This window comes from Eublepharis macularius, chromosome 17, assembly GCF_028583425.1.
Source record: "Eublepharis macularius isolate TG4126 chromosome 17, MPM_Emac_v1.0, whole genome shotgun sequence".
Taxonomy (NCBI): domain Eukaryota; kingdom Metazoa; phylum Chordata; class Lepidosauria; order Squamata; family Eublepharidae; genus Eublepharis; species Eublepharis macularius.
In genome coordinates, this window is record NC_072806.1 from 9,242,246 (window position 1) to 9,263,513 (window position 21,268).

At 46.6% G+C, this 21,268-nt stretch overlaps 1 protein-coding gene across 1 annotated transcript in view; it reads left to right on the top strand.

Moving 5' to 3' along the window:
• The first annotated feature begins 279 nt into the window (after positions 1-279).
• The window catches only part of PLCH2 (phospholipase C eta 2), a 390,171-nt gene continuing 369,182 nt past the window's right edge, over positions 280-21,268 (top strand). Inside the window, exon 1 of the mRNA XM_055001428.1 lies at positions 280-358. The gene's annotated coding sequence lies outside the window, so the exon portion shown is untranslated. The remainder of the gene's footprint in view (positions 359-21,268) is intronic.

The following is a 21,268-nucleotide window of genomic DNA, read 5'->3' on the forward strand; positions in this document are numbered from 1 at the left end:
CATAGCCCGCCTGCTGGCGCAGGAGGAAAAGGGAGTGCGGTGCTCAGAGATGGCCATAAACGGTTTTGTTTCAGTTTGCAACCTGAAGAACAGGTTGCCCTTTGTCGAAAGGGGCATACCGTCCACCTCAGGCCGGTGAACTCCCTCCGCTTGCCGATGGCCTCCTCCTCCCTCTCTGAACTTGTTACCTTGGAGCTGAGCTGTTGGAACAGGATAATAAAAAAGTTGCTTTGTGATCACTGGGCCCTCATTATGTAAAATAACATGGGAGGAGCTTTTTTTTCTTTTTGAGATTTCTGCATGGGAGAAACCCTGTATACACAAGGGAGAGAGAGAGAGAAGTGGAGGAAGACAGCGGGTAAGTTGGAGCGAACTTTGCTGTCCGAAAGAAAGAAAAAACCCATGAAAATTGTGGTATGTTCTCTATTGCTTTTCTTCCTTCTTCCCAGATCTTTTGCTCATTTTTTTTGGTAGTTCTAACACTTCTGAGCTTTGAAGCGAGAGCAAGTTTGGCAACCTCTAACAAGCTCCTACAGGAAAAACACGGTAGCTTTTTTATGGTTGCAACAGAACTTTCTGTCTCTCTTGGCCTTTGCTCTTTATCAAGGCAAAACAGAACGCGGAACGCATCCCACCTGGATGTCTCGGCATTTTGGTATTTGGCGCCTGCCGCTTCTTTCTCGGTAGGACTGTGGACTTAAAAAGGACCAAAAAATGTTTGCAGCTTCTAACTTAATGCAGTGCCCAGCAAGGAGGGTGGATTTTTGTGTGTGTGCTTTAAATCTCTGCTTTTTGTGCAAGGAGGGGATCTGGTGTGTTTTTCTTTCCCCGCTGGGAACCCAGGCCTTTTGAAGCATGTGAGCTCAGGGAGAATTCTTTCAATCCAAACACTCAATTGATTGCCAAGATCGGTAAGAGGATATCATTTTGGTGGTCCAACTTCTGGTGGTTTGGTGGCGGCTTCTGAGTTCCTGAGGAAATGTTCTTCGGGAAGTTGAAAAAGAAGAGGCATAAGCAGAGGGGATGTAGTTCTTGGAGATTTTTCCTCCTCAAAAATGATAATAGAATTGAAACCAGTGTGATTCAGCTGGGGTGAGGCAGAGTGTGGCTAGAATGTGGAGGAAATGGCCCTTCATTGTTGAGCGTTCTTTCGACTGCGAGAATGCCTCTCACAACAGCATAATGCAGGAGTCCAGATAGATGGCAGGATGGAAATTAGGGTCTTAAGGTGTTCCCGGTCTGCTCGTTGTCCAAAAATCTTAGGTTCCTTTTCTTCATTTGGAGCATCAATAACACCCGGGAGAGGCTGTTGGGTGCATGGATGGAAAGCCTGCATTTAATGAAGTTATCTTTGAAATGACTTGGCAGAAGGGATATTTCTCTCTCCCCTGGGATCTAGCTGATTAACATATTTAGGGGTGAAGATAATTAAAGATACACGAGATAGTGGCACACGGCTGCAGGGCGCAAGGTTTGCCTCCTTGGCGGCTTCCATTTTGTTTCATCTTCTGCAGAGATACTTGGCAACTTGGTGGTTTGGGGGGTGGGGGAGCGAGGCTCCAGCCCCGGCTCTGGTTTCTACTTCAGCTCAACAGCCTGGGTGTTACAGTCTCACTGCTCACAGCTGACGCAGTGCCAGCTTTGAGGGTTGCCTTAGGTTGCCGTTATCTTGAAGCTGGTGTTAGAATGGGTGGCAGTGCCTGGCTCAGGCTTGGCACAGCTGGGAAGAGGGCATGAAATGATGAAGCTGCCTGATGCCAAATCAGACCATTGGTCCACGTAACTCAGTATTAACTAATCTAGCTGGCAATGGGTCTGTCAGGTTTGGGGGAAGAGAGGTGTTTCTTAACACCTGTTCCCTGAAATCCTCGACCAAGAGATGCTGGGGACCGAACCTGTGACCTTCTTCATACAAAGCCTGTGTCTCCATTCCCTGTTTACCGGTAAGTTATTTTACAGCCTGGTGGGATACTACCTCATGTGTATCAGCTGCGGTTTGCCAGGTGGAGCACAGCTCCCGTCCCTGCTTGCGCTGCTCTTCAGGTGGCGACTCAAGCCACATAGGAACGCAGAGACTCAGAGTCTCTCTACACGAGAGAGACCTCTGACACGGAGACACTCAAGTATAGAGAGAGACAATGTTAGCCGGGAAGCGTAGTTTAAAAAGACAGAGTCAGTTTCATCTCTGTAGGAGGGTAGTTTAAAAAGCCAGAGCCAGCAGAGATCACTCCTCAGAGGGTTTGTTAATTCTATCTTTGCCTCCCCAAAGGGGAGGTGAAATTGACAGAGCCTTCAGCAAGGCGAAGATGAAATTAACAAACCCTTCGAGGAGCGATCTCTGCCAGCTCTGTCTTTTAAAACTATGCTTCCTGGTTAATATTGCATCTCCCTGTACTTGGGCATCCTTGTGTAAGAGGTCTCGTGTAGACAGACTCTCAGGCAATGGCTGGAAGGGATGGGGACCAGCAAAGCTGGCTGGAAGGGATGGGGACCATTCCCTTTCCACATCTATTACACTTAAACCTGCTTGCTTTTTTCAGCCCCTCCCTCCCTTCTTACTGTGGAAGGGACGCCTTCCTTACGATAGCCCTGTCATGAGAAGAGAATTGCATTTCCTCGTCTGAGTACTGGGAAAATGCAATGTACCCAAGAACTGAAAGGCCTACTTCATTTCATGGGCGTGAATTCTGCAAACAGTCTCGCAAAAGGACATTAAAAGATTTATCTTGCTGTAAGTTTTTAAAAACGTTTTTCTGCTGCTAATCATAAGATCCTAAGACAGCAATCCCTCAAGTGTCTTGAGAAGTGTGTTCATTAAATAAAGGCTTTTATGAACTTCAAGTAGAGGAGAGGCTGTGGCTTAGTGGCAGAGGATCTGCTTGGCATGCAGAAAGTCCTAGGTTCGATCCCTGGCATCGGCAGTTAAAAGGACCAGGCAGTAAGTAATGGGAAAAACCTTTTCCCGAACCCCTGGAGTCTGAGTAGATAATACTGACCTTGATGGACCAAGGGGCTGATTGGGCATAAGCTAGCTTCATGTGTAAGAGTCAGCTCTCTACATGAGTCAGTGTTCCTGCTTTGACTCTTCCCAGTTTCCCTCTGCAATAAGAAGGTGATTCTACCGCTTTCGCAGTGGAGAAATGCAGCAAGATCACCTGCCTTCAGAAAAGACTGCCTGTTGCATCTGTGCATGTGTCACTGCCCTGGGCTTTCCAGTCAGGAGGCATGCCCAGAACAGTGACTCATGCAGAAACATGAGAGGGAGTCCCAACTGAGGCTAGTTAATTCGTATGTTCTTCTGCTGCCTGAAGTCTGGGAAACAGTGATGTAAGAACTGACAGAGGGAACTACCAGACCAACTCTAGACTAGTGGTAGAAAAAAGCAAGAGTCCAGTAACACCTCTAAAACTAACAAAATTTGTGGTAGGGTATAAGCTTTCATGAGTCACAGCTCACTGTTTCAGATACAACTAGAAGAAATGAGCTGTGACTCACGAAAGCTCATACCCTTCCACAAATTTTGTTAAGTCTTAGAGGTGCTACTGGATTCTTGCTCTTTTCTACTGCTACAGACAGACTGCCATGGCTACCTATCCTGATCTAGATTAGCAGTGAGAGCCAAGCTACAAGTGACGCCTGACACAGGTTGGACACTTGTCAGCTTCCCTCAAGTTTTGATGGGAAATGTAGGCATCCTGGCCCTGCAGCTGTAATGGAGAGCCAAGCTGTAAAACCAGGACGCCTACATTTCCCATCAAAACTTGAGGGAAGCTGACAAGTGTCCAACCTGTGTAAGGCGTCACTTGTAGCTTGGCTCTGAGTCTCTGTCCTTGGCCAGCCCAATCTCCTGGGAGTCTCCATTTGCAAGCCAAAATAGAAGCACATCCCTCCCCAAACAGCACTTTCCCCTGGTTTCTCCAGGTTTCACGCCCCAGATCTCCAGGAATTTCCCAACTTGGAGCTGGCAACCCTACCTGGGAGTGTGGAAGTTCTTTTTCAGAGACATGGTAGCTCATCTGGGATTCCAGTCATGAAACTGAAGAAAAACATATTTATTCATTTGGCTTATTTTATCTCCGCTTGACAACAGCTTTCCAAAGCAGCTCACAATAAGAGGAGAGGCTGAAGAAACAATAAAGATAGTTTTGTTTTTCTTAAGGCTGTGGTGACTGATGAAGGAGAGGAGGCAACGAAGTAGAATATTCCCTCTCCTGTCCTAGACATTACTGTTCTTGCTGCACCAATTTTAGGAATATTTTGATCTGTAAAACTTAGCTCTGCGTGTGTCTTGGCTTCAAAGTTGGAGGCTTGCTTCTGGCCTCAGGGATCTTTGCCTCGGGGCACCTTATTTGCTTGGCTGTTCTGTGCGATTGTTGACCAAGCTTCCTGCCAAAGCCTGTTGCTGGAAAAGAGAAGGAAGCTCTTGCGGCCCTGGACAGAACAAACAGTCTGCTGGATGCCTGTCTTGATTTCCTGGTGAGAGTTGTTGCCGTTGTGACTCTGTTTGCAGAGCGGGGAGTGGAGGAAATGACTTGACCTGCCCTGAGGCAGGTATCGTAATCTCATTGAGGGGAAAGTCAGTAAACTACATCTGGCAACATGCAGGATTTCACACATGTGCATGTGTTAGGATTTATTGTTAACTGGATTAGTATTTGTTTATCCAGCCCTTTTTCCAAGGAGTGTGCTTTGTCCTCCCCATAATATCCTCCAACTGATAAATAAATTGTATGTTGGCCCCAGAAACCTAATTTAAGGGTTCCACAGTTGGGCTGTTAGCAGTGTATATCGTTTGCAGTGAAAGCGGAATTATGGTGGTGTGAGCTGGCTGTGCTGAGTGGCGTGAGTGAGAGAGAAAATAACAAAACATAGACCTGCTTATATTTAGAAAGGAAATAAGAGTTCTTTATTGTTGCAACTCCATACCCTGATAGGAAAGGAGGAGCGATAGATCCTATATACCTATTGAATCTAAGGAAGGACATGGATGGCAGGACAAGACCTGCATCGATGGTTGCAAGATGGAGAGAAGGGAGAAGGAAATGTTGGTGGCTGTGACAAATTCAGGTAGAGAAAGATGTCATGAGGAGGAAGTCCTGAGAATAGCAATCTACACATTGAAGGATAGTCAGAGCAGTAAACAGCAAACAGAGTGCCCTGACCTCTCTCTCTGTCTAACTCTTTGGTTTGTCCCCCTCTGAAACCGGAGGAAAGTGACAGTGCTCGGTGCTCCTCTTCTAACAACATCCTTGTTAGGTAGGTTAGGCTGAAAGACACATGTAAAATTCTTTTTTCCCACACCAAGGATTGCTGCCTGCTCTCCCCTCCCGCTTTGCTATGTACACATAGTTCTACTGCTGCTGTATATCAAAACTGACCCTGAGGCCCAAAGTACACTCGCTGGTATAGAATTCCTGAGTGTAGATGTATAATTTGGGCTTCAAAAAGCAGCCGCAGCAATGGAAGGATCTGCAGAGGGGCTGCGATACTGGGAGGTGGAGAAGGAAAGTGCCATCAAGCCATAGCTGACATGGCTCCCCCTGCTGGGGTTTTCAAGGCAAGAGACTAACAGAGGTGGTTTGCCATTGCCTGCCTATGTAGCCCCAGTCTTCTTTGGAGGTCTCTCATCCAATTACTAACCAAGGTTGACCCTACTTAGCTTCTGAGGTCTGACAAGATCGGGATTGCCTGGGCTATCCAGGTAAGGGTGGGATACTGGGGTGTGTGTGAATTTTCCTCTTACTTTCAGACCCATTGTGGTTTAGTGGTTAGAGTATCAGCCTAGGATGTGGGAGACCCAGGTTCAAATCCCCACTGTGACATGGAAGCTTGTTGGACCTATCACTCTCTCAGCCTAGCCTACCTCACAAGGTTGTTTTGAGAGTAAAAAGGAGGACCGGGGAATGAGGTTGGAACCTGCTTTGGGGTCTCCATTGGGGAGAAAAGTGGCACATAAACCTCTAAATCCAGCTTCTTTGATCAGAAATGTCCCCTTGAGTTGTTTTATGCTATAGGAGGAGAAAGGCTCTGACCTGGTTAGTCCAGACAAGCCCGATCTTGTCAAATCTTGGAACTTCAGCAGGGTCAGTTTTGGTTAGTAAACTGGATGAGAGAGCTCCAATGAAGACCAGGGTTGCAGAGGCAGGCAATGGCCAGGGCTGGATTGAGGGGGGGCAGGGGGGTAACCTGCCTCTGGCGCCGCCAAAGAGGGGGTGCCGGGTGTGGCTGCCAGCCACCTGGAGCGGACTGCAGCTTGCCATGTCGGAGACTGAGTGCAGGGTTGGGAGGCCCTTGCCTGCCCTGCCGATGGGCCGGCTGGCTTGTTGCGCGCGCAGGACCTCCCAGCCCTGCACTCAGCTACGCACGCAGCAAGACAGCCACCCCAGTGCACGCCCACACTGCTGCCACCAGCTCTGCGGCTCACTGGGCGCTGGGGTGGCCGGCTTGCCGCGTGGGCGGCACGGGGCAGCAGTGCAGCCCTGCACTCAGCAGCCCGCACGGCAAGCTGGCTGCCCCAATGCATGCACGCACCGCCACCACCAGCTCCACAGCACACTGGGCACTGGGGTGGCTGGTTTGCCACGCGGGAGGCACACACCCTGCCCCTGCATGATGATGTCACGGAAGTGATGTCATCATGCAGCGCCAAGCAAGGGGTGCACCAGGTGCCGGCAACCCTAGATCCGGCCCTGTCAATGGCAAACCACCTCTGTCAGTTTCTTGCCTTGAAAAACCCCTCAGGAGACCAGACCAAAATATTAATGCAGGTGGCCAAAGGCCATCACAATTAAGCAAATAAAACTCAAATAAAACACATGAGTAAAACATAAACACCAAACAATAAGCCTATGATGTTAAAAAAGACATCAACATTTCTTAAAACACATAAGCACCTTTGTTATGCATAGGTGAAGGAGTCTCAGTCATTAAGCACAGCTTGAGCCCTGATTTTCTTAGCTGCCATAAGGGGTCGCCATAAGTCAGCTATGACTTGATGGCACTCTCCATCACCACCAAGAGGGGAAAAGCAGAAGCCTATATTAGGACTATAAATGTTTCTCTGGCCGAGATTTAAAGCTGTCCCGGGGAACAATTTCTGATCACGGAAACAGTGAGTGTCTGCTTGTCTCTGTGAGAGTTAACCCTCCCCTCCTTACCTACTATCGGGATTTGATCCAGAATGGGTCCTCCAGTGGCTACTTTTTAAAGTAGTCAAATTGCATAGAACTCCAGCATCGCCCGTCACGTGGGCCTAGCAGAAAGTTGACTCTCAGAACAGATCTGATTGTGCTACTCTGACTATATCTACAACCCATTCAGTAGCATTTACTATCTGGGGAGGGGACGGGAGCACACACGGGCAGTGTGGTGCTCTTTTGCTCTTGCACACGTTAACCCAAATGCATCTGGCCCCACTCCACATAGATTTCACAGATACCAAGGAAAGGACTGAAACCTGAAAAATGCAAATGCTTGTGTGTGCATGTTAACAATTAGTAAAAGGCGGATCCCCTTACATCTCCCCGAAGGCAAATACAAGGGACTGGGTTTTTTCAGAGACAGGGACCAGAAATTTGCAGTTGCAGGACTCCAGGGTGAGAGTACTGGCACGTGTGTCTGTTCTCACATGTGAAAAGTTGGATGCCTTTGATCTTACCAGCTGTATTCATTGACTTTGCTAGGGGATGGTGTTGCTGCATTGGTTAAAGCCCTCCAAATGACATTTGGTTAATGATACTCTGGAGAGACGTTTGGTTTTGCCCTTTAATACGTGCCCAAAATAAATCTCACTGGCTTACCAGGTGGGTGATTTTTCTGGGCTGCCCTGCAATGTGGTGCTTCGTATGTGATGCTGGCTTGGTTTGTTGACCCTGCAAGGATGGGGTTGCCAATACCCAGGTGGTGGCTGGAGACCTGGAATTACAACGGATCCCAAGGCCATACAGATCAGTTCCCCTGGAGAAAATGGCTGCTTTGAAGGGGGGGGGGACCCTGTGGTGTTATACCCTGCTGAGGTCCCCCCAAACCATGCCCTCTCGAGACTGCACCCCCCACCCCAAATCTCCACGAATTTCCAAACCTACTGGCAAGGCAACCCTATGTGTCGTGGCTTTTTTCAGTTGTGGCTGTGGCCCAAGGGCAGTGTCTCAAGTTTCAGGGCAACCTGTTGTTTGTCCCTTCTGGAGGCTTCCTTGGAAGAAAGTCTCATTGGTTGCTATGGCTTTTACTCCTAAACATCACAGAGCAGATAAGATTGGAGACAGGATTTATGCAGGTGCATTCTTAATCAAAATCTTCAAGTCTCTTTAGAAACAGTGGCCATTCGTGACAGTTTAGGACATTAACACAGTTGGTCACCTATATCATAGCAGCAGGAAGAGTAACTATGGTACTTAACGTTGGTAGAATGCTTTCTAAACATTCAAAGACCTTCATGCAGGTTATCATGTTGCAAACTGTACACCAGGGGTCCCCAACGTTTTTGAGCCTGCAGGCACATTTTGATTTCTAACACAGTGTAGAGGGTGCAGGATAGGGTTGCCACGTCCCCTTACCCTCCTGGCGGGAGTGGGGGGGGGAACCTGACATTTACTGGGAAGGTCTTTTCTCTTGCATGCACAGCTCACATGTGCTCCTGGCAGGCATGATGACGTCCCTTCCGGAATAGACGTCATCACCTCTGGCAGCAGGCATCCTGCCTTGCTTCACAGAGGAAGTGACATCGCTGCACTCGGCGGGAGCATGCCCACTGAGTCCTGTCCTGGGAGGATTTTACCTCACAGGTGTGTTCTCAGGTCTTTCCCCTTGCTGATCAGGTGAGAGGCAGTGGGGGGCAGAGGCTGGGAGCGGGGGATCCCCAGCCCCACTGGGGTACTGGCAGCCCTGGCATAGCAACAATATGACTGTCACAAAACGGCTGCTTAGGGTCCCCAGGTCCCCTGGTTGGGGCGGGGGATCTCCCACTCCCACTCCCTGCCCCCGGCTGCCTCTTACCAGGCCAGTGGGAGGGAAAAGGTGCAGGGCATGGGAGCTCATCATTCCTGGCATGACAACAAAGAGAAGGCGCCCGTGTAGGGGTATTTTGGCTGGAAATCAGCTGATTTCAGTAAGTCCCCCCCGTGTGCCCCCCTGCAACTCCCTCACCCTCCCTAGTTTGGACCCCAGGGGACCTGGCAGCCATACGGCTGCTGCAGGAGACAGAGCCAGCCACAAAATGGCTGCTGCAGCTTACCTTCAGTCACACAGTGAAGACCTTGGTGCTGAGGGAGCAGTTTCTGCCAAAACAAATTTTTAGAAATCTGAACAGCCAATCAATACTCCGATGGCCAATCAGAAGCCCTGCTGGGCAAAAGCCCCACCTGGCCCCACCCACTTTCTAAAAACACTTGCCAGGCTCAAGGAATGGTGTCAGCAGGCACAACTGTGCCCATGGGTACCGTGTTGGGAATCCCTGCTGTACACCAATCCTGTAAGGTTGACCAGTATCATTATACCCATATTTCAGGCAGAGGCCTAAGAGGGTGGCTGGCCTAAAGCTACCGAAAGAGTTTGTGGCCCAGGTGAGAATCTATTCAGGGATTTCCCGATTTGTGAAAAAAAACTGGGCAGGGATTTATCAGGGACAAGGGCAAGAAAAGAGGGACATTGCCAGGTATATAGGGACAGCTGGAGACGGTTTAACGGCGCTAGCCTGGTCAGGGCGACATCCTCCTAAGCCCATTGATTTTAGTGGGGCTAGAGTGGAACAGTGCCATCCTTTCCTGGAAGCAAGTCCCAAGTTGGATTCTGGGTAGACCTGCGTAGGATGGCTCTCAGCTACGACCTACATGCCTTTTCAAAAGTTTTTCCTTACAAGCTCAGAATAAAAACAGCAGAAAGTGTTTTTTATTACAAGGTCTTCCTCCTCTCTGGTTTTTGCAATAACAATGCACGAGAAACTGTATTTACATTCTTTTGCATGGCACCGGCTTTATCTCTGCTTACAAGGCTACAGAGATTTCGTTCCCAAGAGTGATAATTAATGTTGTCTTGATTATGGCATTCACACTCTTCCAATTAAAAAAGAAATTAGCATGACACTTCACTCTTAAATACAGCGTGAGAAGCCAGATGGCGGTTCTTTGGCTGCTGCACATTTCCTTCCAGGTGAAACTAAATGATAGCTGTGCACGTGGGGTCATACATGCTGCAACAACTCCCCCCCCCCCCAAATGTGGCATGTTTCACATGCAATGGCAAAAGATAGTTTGCAGTTACAAGAGTGAGCCAGGGGGATTTTCAGGCTCACAAGTCCATTCCTTGCCTCATGGGTGGCTTTCTGAAATGCCACAAACTGTGGTTTGTTGTTCTCATCTCTCTAAACCACTGCAACTCAGTTCTGGTTTTGCGTCCTGGTCTGCCAGGAAGAAGACACACTGTTGTGGTTAATTTGGATGTAACTAACAAACTGTGATATAGCACTAGGGTTGCCAACTCCAGGTCAGGAAGTTTCTGGAGATTTGGGGGTGGAGCCTGGGGAGGGAAGATTTGAGGAGGGAGGGACGTCATCAGGGTTTAATGCCATAGAGTCCACCCTCTGAAGTAGCCATTTTCTCCTGGAGATCAGTTGCAATTCCGGGAGATCTCCAGGCCCTACAAAGAGGTTGGCAAATGTATTTGCTACAAATGTGGACCTGTTTAATTGTTGAGTTATGCGTGAGGGAAGGAGAATGCCAGCTGGAGAATTCCCCGGCTCATTCCCATCGTGAAGGTGCTTAGAAAGAAATTAAATCCCACCAGTCTAAAAGCTAACAGAATTCGAAGACTTGAACCTCTTCCCATTTTTTCTTTGAAACTAACTTTGAGGGATACACTGAAATCCCTCCATCTCCAATCCTATAGATTAATTTCGATGCTTAGTAACAGTTAACCAAATTCAATAGTTTAATTTTTTTAAAGCTTGCAGCAATCAACATTGGGGACTAGTCTGAGGATGTTAGGGGAACAGCCAGGGGAAAAGGGATTCCTTGGATGTGGGAAACTGGCACAGTATGTGAAGGGCTAGACTACAGTATAACTGTTCTACCTGTAGGGGAGTTTTGCAGGGACATTTTATGCGGGCAGCATTTAAAAAGCTACTCTCCCACCTGACTAGGGTTGTCAGGCTCCAGGTAGAGGCTGGAGATCTCCCGGAATTACAACTGGTCTCCAGGCCACAGAGATCAGTTCACCTGGAGAAAATGGCTACTATGGGGGGTGGACTCTATGGAATTATGCCATGCCAAAGTCTTTTCCCTCCTTAAACCCCACTTTCTCCAGGTTTCTCCAGGTTTCACCCCCCCAGATCTCCAGGAATGTCCCAACTTGGAGCTGGCAACCCTACACCTGACATCAGCAGGTCATCACACATTCTGTTGCACATGGAGTTGAAAGTACCATCAAGTCTGACTTACGGCAAGCCCTGCTGAGGTTTTCAAGGCAAGAGACTAATAGAGGTGGTTTGCCATTGCCTGGCTCTGCATAGCGACCGTGGTCTTCTTTGGAGGTCTCCCAACCAGTTACTAACCTAGGCTGACCCCACCTAGCTTCCAAAATCCGGTGCGATTGGGCTATCCTGAGCTATCCAAGTCAGGGCATTGCATGACTATGCCCAAAACTGAGTGGGATACAAGTAAAGGACAACATGGGCCAATGCACATCATGATAGGAAGGAAGGAAAGAAGGAAGGAAGGAAGGAACAATCTTCATTCTGTGCCAGAAGGGAAACAAGGAACTGCCTTAGGAGAGAGAGTCAGTGCAAGTCAGGGATCTCATCTGACAATTTATAAGATGCAACAAAAAAAGAGGTTTAATTGTAATAGCAAAAACTCCGTATTTTTCCTTACGCCCCCCTTGCCTGCAGTACAGTGCACTAACAACATTCTTCTGTACTTTGGGACTTTCAGCTGCTGAAAAAGGTTGCTCCTTCTTTCCTTATCAGGCAAAATGATGTCTAAACTGCACGATACCAGCTTGTGGGTTGAAGACCTGGCAAGCCCCTGTTGGCGATTTGTTGGAGGCGCGGTTGATTCTGCAGAGCAGGGTTCCAATGGAAACTGCAGCAGGCTGCATGATAAATGCCGTCCTAAGGGAAGCATCGTGTCCTGTTTAAGAGCTGCCGTGAGAGCCTGTCAAACCAGAAGGTTGACTCGATTGCGTGTTTGACAGCCTTTGACTCCGGGGAGTTGGTGAGGCTCTTCACTACGGTTGTAGACTTCTAAGATGTCTGTGGATTATTTAGCCATCTTCAAAACTCCATCCAGACCTGATTAGCTTCTACAGAATTTAAATTTTTTTTTTGCTTCATTTAAATTCCATCTTTCTCTCCCATGGGCACTCAGAGGGGCTTACATTGTTCTCCTCTCCTTCATTTTATCCTCACAACAACCCTGTAAGGTGGGTTAGGCTGAGAGTATGTGATTGGCTTAAAGTCCCCCAGCAAGATTCCATAGCAGAGTTGGGAATTGAACCTGGGATGCACAGATCCTAGTCCCAACATTCTAGCCTCTATACCATACTGGCTCTCTGTATAAATAAATATGTGTGTGTGTGCATGTGTGTGTGTGTGTGTGAGTGCCATGAAGTTACAACTGGCTTATGGTGAGTGACCCCAGCAAGGGGCTTTCAAGGCAAGTGAGAAGCAGAGGTAGTTTGCCATTGCCTTCCTCTGCAATAACAACAACAACATTCGATTTATATACTGCCCTTCAGGACAACTTAACACCCATTCAGAGCAGTTTACAAAGTATGTTATTATTGTCCCCATGACAATAATCACCCTGTGAGGTGGGTGGGGCTGAGAGAGCTCTGAGAGAGCTGTGACTGACCCAAGGTCACCCAGCTGGCTTCAAGTGGAGTAGTGGGGAATCAAACCTGGCTCTTCAGATTAGAGTCCTGCACTCTTATCCACTACACCAAACTGGCCCTGTGGAGTCTTCCTCAGTGGTCACCCAACCAAGTATCAACCCTGCTTAGTTTCTGAGATCTGATGAGATTGGGCCATGCCATGCTGCCTTCCCTCCCAAATAAATACATAAATGTATAAATATAAATATAGAATATAAATAAATACAGATAAGTTGAAAGATCTATTATTCTCTTCATACACTTCAGTAGATATTAAGAGCAAATGACATGTGACTTCAGGGATCCATGATCACATTCTTTGCTGCTATGTCATTTAAGATGCAAAGCAGCCATAGAGAAACTCTTAACATGGGGGAACATATTAAGGCAAACTGAGGATTTGAACCTGCTGTTGCCAGATCCTAGTTCAACTCATTAACTGTTACAGAATGCTGGGTTTGATGTCTCTTCACCACTTCCTCATTGGGGTCAAAAGCATAGAACACCCGTTTATACCAAGTAGGGTTGCCAGCTCCAGGTTGGGAAGTTCCTGGAGATTTTGGGGGTGGAGCCTGGAGAGAGTGAGGTTTGGGGAGGGGAGGGACCTCAGCAAGTTATAATGCCACAGAGTCCACCCTCCAAAGCAGCCATTTTCTCCAGGGAAACTAACTGATCTCTGTGGCCTGGAGATCAGTTGTAATTCTGGGAGATCTTCAGCCATCACCTGGAGGCTGGCAACCCTAACGTGAGATCATTCATATTCCTGGTTCAGCGGTGTCTACTCTGGGTCTCCAAGATCCCAGGCAGAGAAAAGTCTTTTTCTTGTCCCTGCAACCTGAGGCTCTTCGAACTGCAGATTGCAGCAAGGTCTGGACCTGGACTCAGCTACGTGCAAAGCTTGTGCTCCGCGCCTGAGCTTCATGCCCTCCAAATGTTGATGCCAATCACTTTAAACGGCTTCCTGTGTAATCCCCAAAGAGCGCTATTGCTCATTATCTTTTTACTGTGTAGGAAGAATTATTTCCTCCCAGCAGACTGCGGAAGCGGCCTGCATCTTTAGCTGTCCCTGTACAATTGTTAGAGGCTTACATCTAGATCGGTAAATATTGCTCACCGGTACGTGCTAAACTTTATGTGGCTTATCGACAAATGCCCAGTACCTTGCGTTCCTGTCTTTACAGGCTGTCATCTTCCTTCTGTCTTGTTTTACATTTTAGGGCAGAGGCTTTGCTGTGACGGAGAACAAAACCTTACAGACCCCGAAAATACTGCAAATACCTTTCCCTATAAATACTATTTATGCAGCATGCAAACTGCTGGGACAAGTGGGGCTGGACTGCAGGGGAAAGGAGGGTGGGTGAGAAACCTTCCTGTAATAGCAGGAGTTATGTACCCCAATGTGGGCAAGCAAAGAAATTAACCAAAGTTAATAACTGGCAGTGGTGTGTGAGAGAGATCGGACTGATTTTTTTGGTCAGAGGAATTATGAACTGGATCCTGAAAGATTCAGAGACAGGATCCTTAGTGATCCCTAGAGTCCTTAAGAACAGTGGATTAATAACATAACATTCGATTTATATACTGCCCTTCAGGACAACTTAATGCCCACTCAGAGCGGTTTACAAAGTGTTATTATTACCCCACAACAATCACCCTGTGAGGTGGGTGGGGCTGAGAGAGCTCCAGAGAACTGTGACTCGCCCAAGTTCACCCAGCTGGCTTCATGAAGGAGTGGGGAATCAAACCCGGCTCTCCAGATTAGAGTCCCATGCTCTTAACCACTACACCAAACTGGCTGCCACCTGCCAGTAGTTGAGGCTAGACCAAGCAGAGATATTTCCGTGTTCCATAGGGTTGCCAACCTCCAGGTGGGGCTCGGAGATCTCTCAGAATTACAATTGCTTTCCAGACTAAAGACAACAGTTTGCTCTGGAGGGTGGATGCTATAGCATTATATCCTGCAGAGGTCCTGCCCTCCTCGGGCTTCACCCCTCCAAATCTTCAGAAATCTCCCAAAGGGGAGTTGGCACTCTTATTCAACTCTCTTCTTCAGACAGCCTTCTCCTTATGGTCCACTCCTAAGGACTGTTCATAGGCCAACGGCTACATCATGGGCTTTTTCTGTAGTATGTCCAGGGCTTTTTTTTCTGGGAAAAGAGGTAGTGGAACTCAGAACTGCACAATGACGTCACTTTGGGTCAGCTAGAACAAGTGGGGAGTTTTTTAAAGTTTAAATTGCCCTTGGCAAAATGGTCACATGGCCGAGTGGTGCGGAGGGCAATCTAAACTCTCCTCTGTCTGGAGATCAGGGGGCGGGGCCACCGACCATGTGACCATTTTCAAGAGGTGCTGGAACTCCGTTCCACTGTGTTCCTGCTGAAAAAAAGCCCTGGGTATGTCCATTCCTCAATGGCCGCTACCAGAGTGAGTGCAGAAAGGCGCACCACTTGCTGCACTTATGGTGAAATCCTAAACAGTTACTCCAGTCTACGCCCATTGATTTCAATGGGCTTAGACTGGAGTAACTCTGCTTAGAATTTCACTGTTAAGAAGCCACGTAAGACGGATTTATTCCCAAGAGAATATGGTGAAGGGTAAACCGTTGCAGCTGGTTTGGTTGCATTCTTTTTAATGCTGTTTGTTTTTAAATTTAGTCTGTTTCTTAAAATCTGTTTTTATTTCTGTGTGCATTGGCAACCTTAAGTTCTGTCCATGTTACCAACTTACGATGATGTCATATTGGCTTAGCTATCTTTGCTTCCCACAAAGGATCCTGAGAATTGTAGTCAGCGTAATACAACAGTCACAGAATTGGACTAAGAGCTGAGATACTAGCTGAAATTCCCACTCTGCTGCAAAGTTCTCTGGGTGGCCTTGGGCCGGCTGCACTGTCAAACTAACCTACCTTTCAAGGGTGTTGTGCAGATAAACTTGGGGATGGAGAATAAGCCGTGAATGATGCCTGGAGCTTCTCGGAGGGAAGGCAGAATCAAAATGCACTAGGTGAGAAGCTGTGATAGAAAACTCTGGCTCACACAAAACTGCAGAGCGCAGGGAATGCAGGAATGGCTGTTAAACCAGTTTAAGTCTGTTGTGTAGATGTGGTTATTGTATCCTTGTGGTATTAGGTCACAGGGCCATGAAGATCCACTCTGCAGCATAAACTTCATTCTCGTTCCTTCCCTACCCGCCCGTCCACCGAAGGCAGCTGCTTTTAATTCAGCTCTCCTTGCCGTGTTCAATTATGCCAGGGTCATGGTCGAGGTTTTTGCTTAAAAAGCAACCTACAGACCCAAATTTACATACAGATTGTGTCAGCCATTCCAACATAAAAATTTAAGAAAAGAATATATAATCAAGAGAGAAAGCTCAACACTATGATAATGCCGAACCCTTTCCTGATCTAAATTATAATGTCTGATGATAACAACGGATGGGGAAAGGTTGTGTTTACCCAACATTGTCTAAATACAGACAGTTCCAGTGATTTTGCATTTTAACCTATTGGTGCCTGACTGTTTTCCTAAGAATGTAAAAAAAAAAAGAGGCTGGCTGGTCAGGCTAAAAGTCCTTCTAGTACATCGCGTCTTTTTTTCTATAATGAAGCCCCTGAGGAAGGGATAGAAGCAAAAAACTCCTTTTGCCTCTGAACATTTAGCTATTATCGCTGTTAATCAGGGCTCATTTCGAGGGGGAACATGCAGGAACGTAGTTCCAGCAGTTCCCCAAAGAGGTCACATTTCAGGTGGTCCCGCCCACCTGACTCTCGGCCATTTTGGGCCCATTTCATCCTGGATTGGGGCTGAAACGGCCCGGATTGGGCCTCTGTACGGGTGGTGGATCACTCTCCTGTTCAGCAGCAGCCCGATCCTGACCATTTTGGGCCCCTTTTCGGCCATTTTCAGCCCCTTTTTGCCGTTTTGGGCCCAATTTCGGCCCTGAATGGCCAGGATTGGGTCCAAAGTAGCTAGGATAGGTGATGTCAGGGGGTGTGGCGTATGCAAATCAGTTACGCTAATGACACATTTCTGGCAATGTCAAGGGGCGTGGCATATGCTAATGAGCTATGCTAATAAGTTCCTCCAGCTCTTTTTCTATGAAATGACCTCTGCTGTTGATAGACCTGTCTTTCACTAATGTCTCTTATTTCCTTTTAAAAGCCATTTAAACTTTCCATGGAAGGAATCAACATTTTTTTTTAAAAAAAGATACACTCCCTACATATACTATACAATAAGAATACTGGTTTGGGTTCCATCCTTTCGTTCCTGGGCCCATCCCATATTACTGTGACCATCTTGCTCACAGAGAGTGTGAAAGCATTCATATATTTATATTTGGGAGAGAGTTCAAGCGCCACCCACTCCTCTTGTCCTAACATTTTTCTTTTTTTATAAGAGTTTTTATTAAAAGATTATTACAAAATTAATTTAAAAAATCACAAAACCAGGAAAAAAACCCAAGACAAAAAAAAAGAAGAAACAATAAGAATTAGAGATGAGAATTAGGAATAATAATAATAATAATAATAACATTGGATTTATATACCGCCCTTCAGGACAACTTAATGCCCACTCAGAGCGGTTTACAAAGTGTTATTATTATAAGTATCAATTTTCTCTGTGAAAAGAGTTATATATACTACAAATTATAACCTAACTTCAAATTTACCTTTACCATCAATAATAAATCTTAACCCCAAATTAGCCCTAAGCGATTAGATCTTTCTTCCCTTTAAGACACATTTCTTCAGCTCTTAATCTTCAAACACACAAACCGTCAGTTCATTTTTCTCTGTTTCCCTCAAAAGGTCAATAAAGGGTATCCAGGTATCAATATATTTATCCAATGATTTTTCCCTAATCAGAGACGCAAGTTTGGCCATCTCATTTTTCAAAGACTTCTCAAGCAGGGAAAGGAGTAGAGAGGAAAAGAAATCTGTCTTACTTGGACATCCGTTGTCTCAGGACCATTTGGCACAGGGAGTCAATGATAAAATACAGCTGCCTGGTGGAAAGATGCCTTTAAGGACAGAAGGGCTGGTTTTATTTGGGCAAGACCAAGCCTCCATCTCAATTTTGGCTTGTCAGAAGAACATCCAGCTGGCACCCCCCACTGCCCACCTCTCTCTCTCTTCCGTCGCTGCTGCCTAAAATGGTTTCTGGGGAATCAAGGACTGGGGAGGGATCTCTCAATCCTTGTCTCATTTGTATGTGTTCCTCGCATGGATCCCCAGCTTCAGAAGGGTCTCGACTCTGGTACCTGGAATGGCTGGTAAATAGGGATGCCAGCCTCCAGGTGGTGGCTGGAGATCTCCTGCAGTGACAACTGATCTCCAGGCCACAGAGATCAGTTCCCTTTGGAGGGTGGACTTCATGCCATTGTACCCTGCCAAGGCCCCTCCCCTCCTCAAATGCTTCCCTCTCCAGGCTTCACCTCTAAAATCTCCAGGAATGTCCCAACCTGGAGCTGGCAACGCTACGTGGAGAGGTGAGTGGGCAAAGCTGCCTTATCCCAAATCAGACTGCTGGTGCCTTTAGCTCAGCACTTTCTTCTCTGACTGGCACAAGCTCTTTAGAGCAGAGGTCTGCAACCTATGGCTCCAGAGTCAACTGTAGTCCTATGGCTCTTTGAAAAAGAAATGTTTAAATGAAGGTACACTGGAGGGGAAGTTGGGGTGCTAGGATAGCTAGTATGTGAAGAGAATGACAGAAAAATAGTTTTATGGGACTAAAGGGCTTTTCACAGAAAGGGAAATGATAGCGGGCAACAGTTGCGGTATTTTCAAACATGAACCACGCACTGATCTATACCAAAATAGTAGAGTCCAGCAGCACCTTTAAGACTAACCAACTTTAGTGTAGCATAAGCTTTCGAGAGCCACAGCTCTCTTCATCAGATGCATCTGACAAAGAGAGCTGTGGTTCTCAAAAGCTGATGATGCACCTGACCAAGAGAGCTGTGGTTCTTGAAAGCTTATGCTACATTAAAGTTGGTTAGTCTTAAAGGTGCTACTGGACTCTTTACTATTTTGCTACTGCAGACTAACACGGCTAACTCCTCTCAATCTATGATTTATACCAGTGCAGTAACAGTGCAATCCTAAGCAGAGTTACTCTAGTTAGACTGGTGTAACTCTGTTTAGGATTGCACTGTAAAACAATTTCATGGGACGTTCCTATGTATATTTACTACTTATTGTGGGACTTTTTATGTGCCACTTCCTAATAAAGTACTTGCAAAAATTTGTGTTTGGGCTGCAGAAATGTTATGAATTATTCATCAGCATGTCAATCATCAGTAATTTTAACTCACACAGAGAGCACAAGATATCCAATAGGCAATGTAGTAGGATTCCAGAATTGGAAAGCAATGCAACAAACAACACCCACCCCTACACACACAAAAAATTGCCTAAAGCATAACCTGCCATAATGCAGAAAGGTAGCTACAAAGATCAATGCAGGAAAAGGAAGGTGAAACATACAATAAACGCTGCAATAGACAACAATCCTGTTCCTTTAAAAGCGCGACCTCCCCAGCTGTCCCTTTATGCTACAGTTCTAATCCCTTTATAAGTACGTCCTTCTGAATATTTTTGTACATTCAGTGAAATGATAGACGCATGGGAGCCTTCCTGTCTCCACAGGCAGGCAATTCCACACGGGAGGAACCATCACAGAGAAGGTGCATGAATGGATAATCACTGATTTTACCCATTTGCATGGTGGCACCTTCAGAAGTTTTTGCTCAGATGAGCAAAGCGGTCACAGTGGAGCTAATGAGTTAGGGACCGTAGACTTCACCCATAGATTTCATCACTATGGGCCAAGCTACAAGTGACGAATGACAGTTGAACGGCAAGTGAACAGACTCGCGTATATTCCTCCCTGTTCACTTGCACATAGCGATCAAGTGGAGTGCAAGTGAACAGGGAGGGATACACATGAGTCTGTTCATTTGCCGTTCAAGTGTCATTCGTCACTTGTAGCTTGGCTCTATGTTGCCTTACGTACCACCAGGGCTTTTTTTCAGCAGGAACGTGGTGGAACGGAGTTCCAGCACCTCTTGAAAATGGTCACATGGCATGGCGCGGAGAGCAATCTAAACTCCCCTCTGTCTGGAGATCAGGGGGTGGGGCCACCGGCCATGCGACCATTTTCGCCAAGGGTGATTTAAACTTTAAAAAACTCCCCCCGTGTTCCAGCTGACCCAAAGTGACATCATTGTGCGGTCCTGAGTTCCGCCACTAAGTTCCACCACCTCTTCTCCCAGAAAAAAAGCCCTGCGTACCACCATGTTGCTTTATATGCTATCTGTTGCTTTAAATATGTGCTGCTATGCCAGCCCTAGAATTGCTTATGGTCTGTTTCAACATTTCTTCAGCTCTGTATTGGATTCTTCTTGCTAATGTTATGTTACTTGTGTTTTTTTACCCTATGGCATGGTTTATGAAATTGTCCTTCATACTAACTGTACTAATCTCACACTGTCTAATCTGTTGAGTCTCAGTGAGAAAGGCGGACCATAAATGACATAAGTAAATAAAAATGATAGCAAGTGGATCTGTCCTGCAGTATGTGGGTCCAAAAAGTCACGGAACCTTTTAACTGATTGATAACCAGTGGCTTGACTGCAGAATGGGTGTGACATGCATGATCTGTGTAGCATCTGATAGTAACAAGGGTGCAGTGTTTTGTACCAACTGGAGTTTCTGAGCTGGGGCAGACCCATGTAGAGTGTGTTACAGTAGTCTAGCCCTGAGGTAACCATAGCATTGATAAAACATTTGTCTTGAATTTGACCATAAGACATGATAATCTTCTGGCGTGGGACATTATCTGGTGATTGGGGTATGTGTGTCTTGGGCTTTGTATGTGTCAGCTTTCTGAGCAATACTGAAGTACCATAAGTATTTTGATTCCCCTACAAGTGAGTAAAAACAGAAGGTCTTTTGGCACCTTAAAGAACTCTTTGAGAAAGAGGAAGCCTGCTCCATTCGATACGTGATGAGCTCAGTTCACTTGGCAGACGGATTTGTTCAGAAAAAGAGCACAGGGCATAGGTGTGATAAGGTGACATCGCAGAGCACTGATGAAAACAAGATTTAGTCAAAAGAGAAAATGATCCAATCTAAGTGGGAGTGAACCACTCCCAACTGTTGATGCATTGGCAAAGGAAGATGAGCACTGTATGAACACCTGCAAGGAGACACAATGTTTTTCTGTAGTGAACCAGTCATTCCCGGTCCTTCTGGACCCCAAGTCTGGCAGTGCCAAATCTACGTATGACTTCCAGCTCTGCAGCTTTGTAGGAGAATCTTCCTTTGAAACTCGTCTGCAAAAGTATTGCAACACTAGCTCATTATGGAAGTCTGTTGTTTCCTGCAAATAATGAGTGCTGT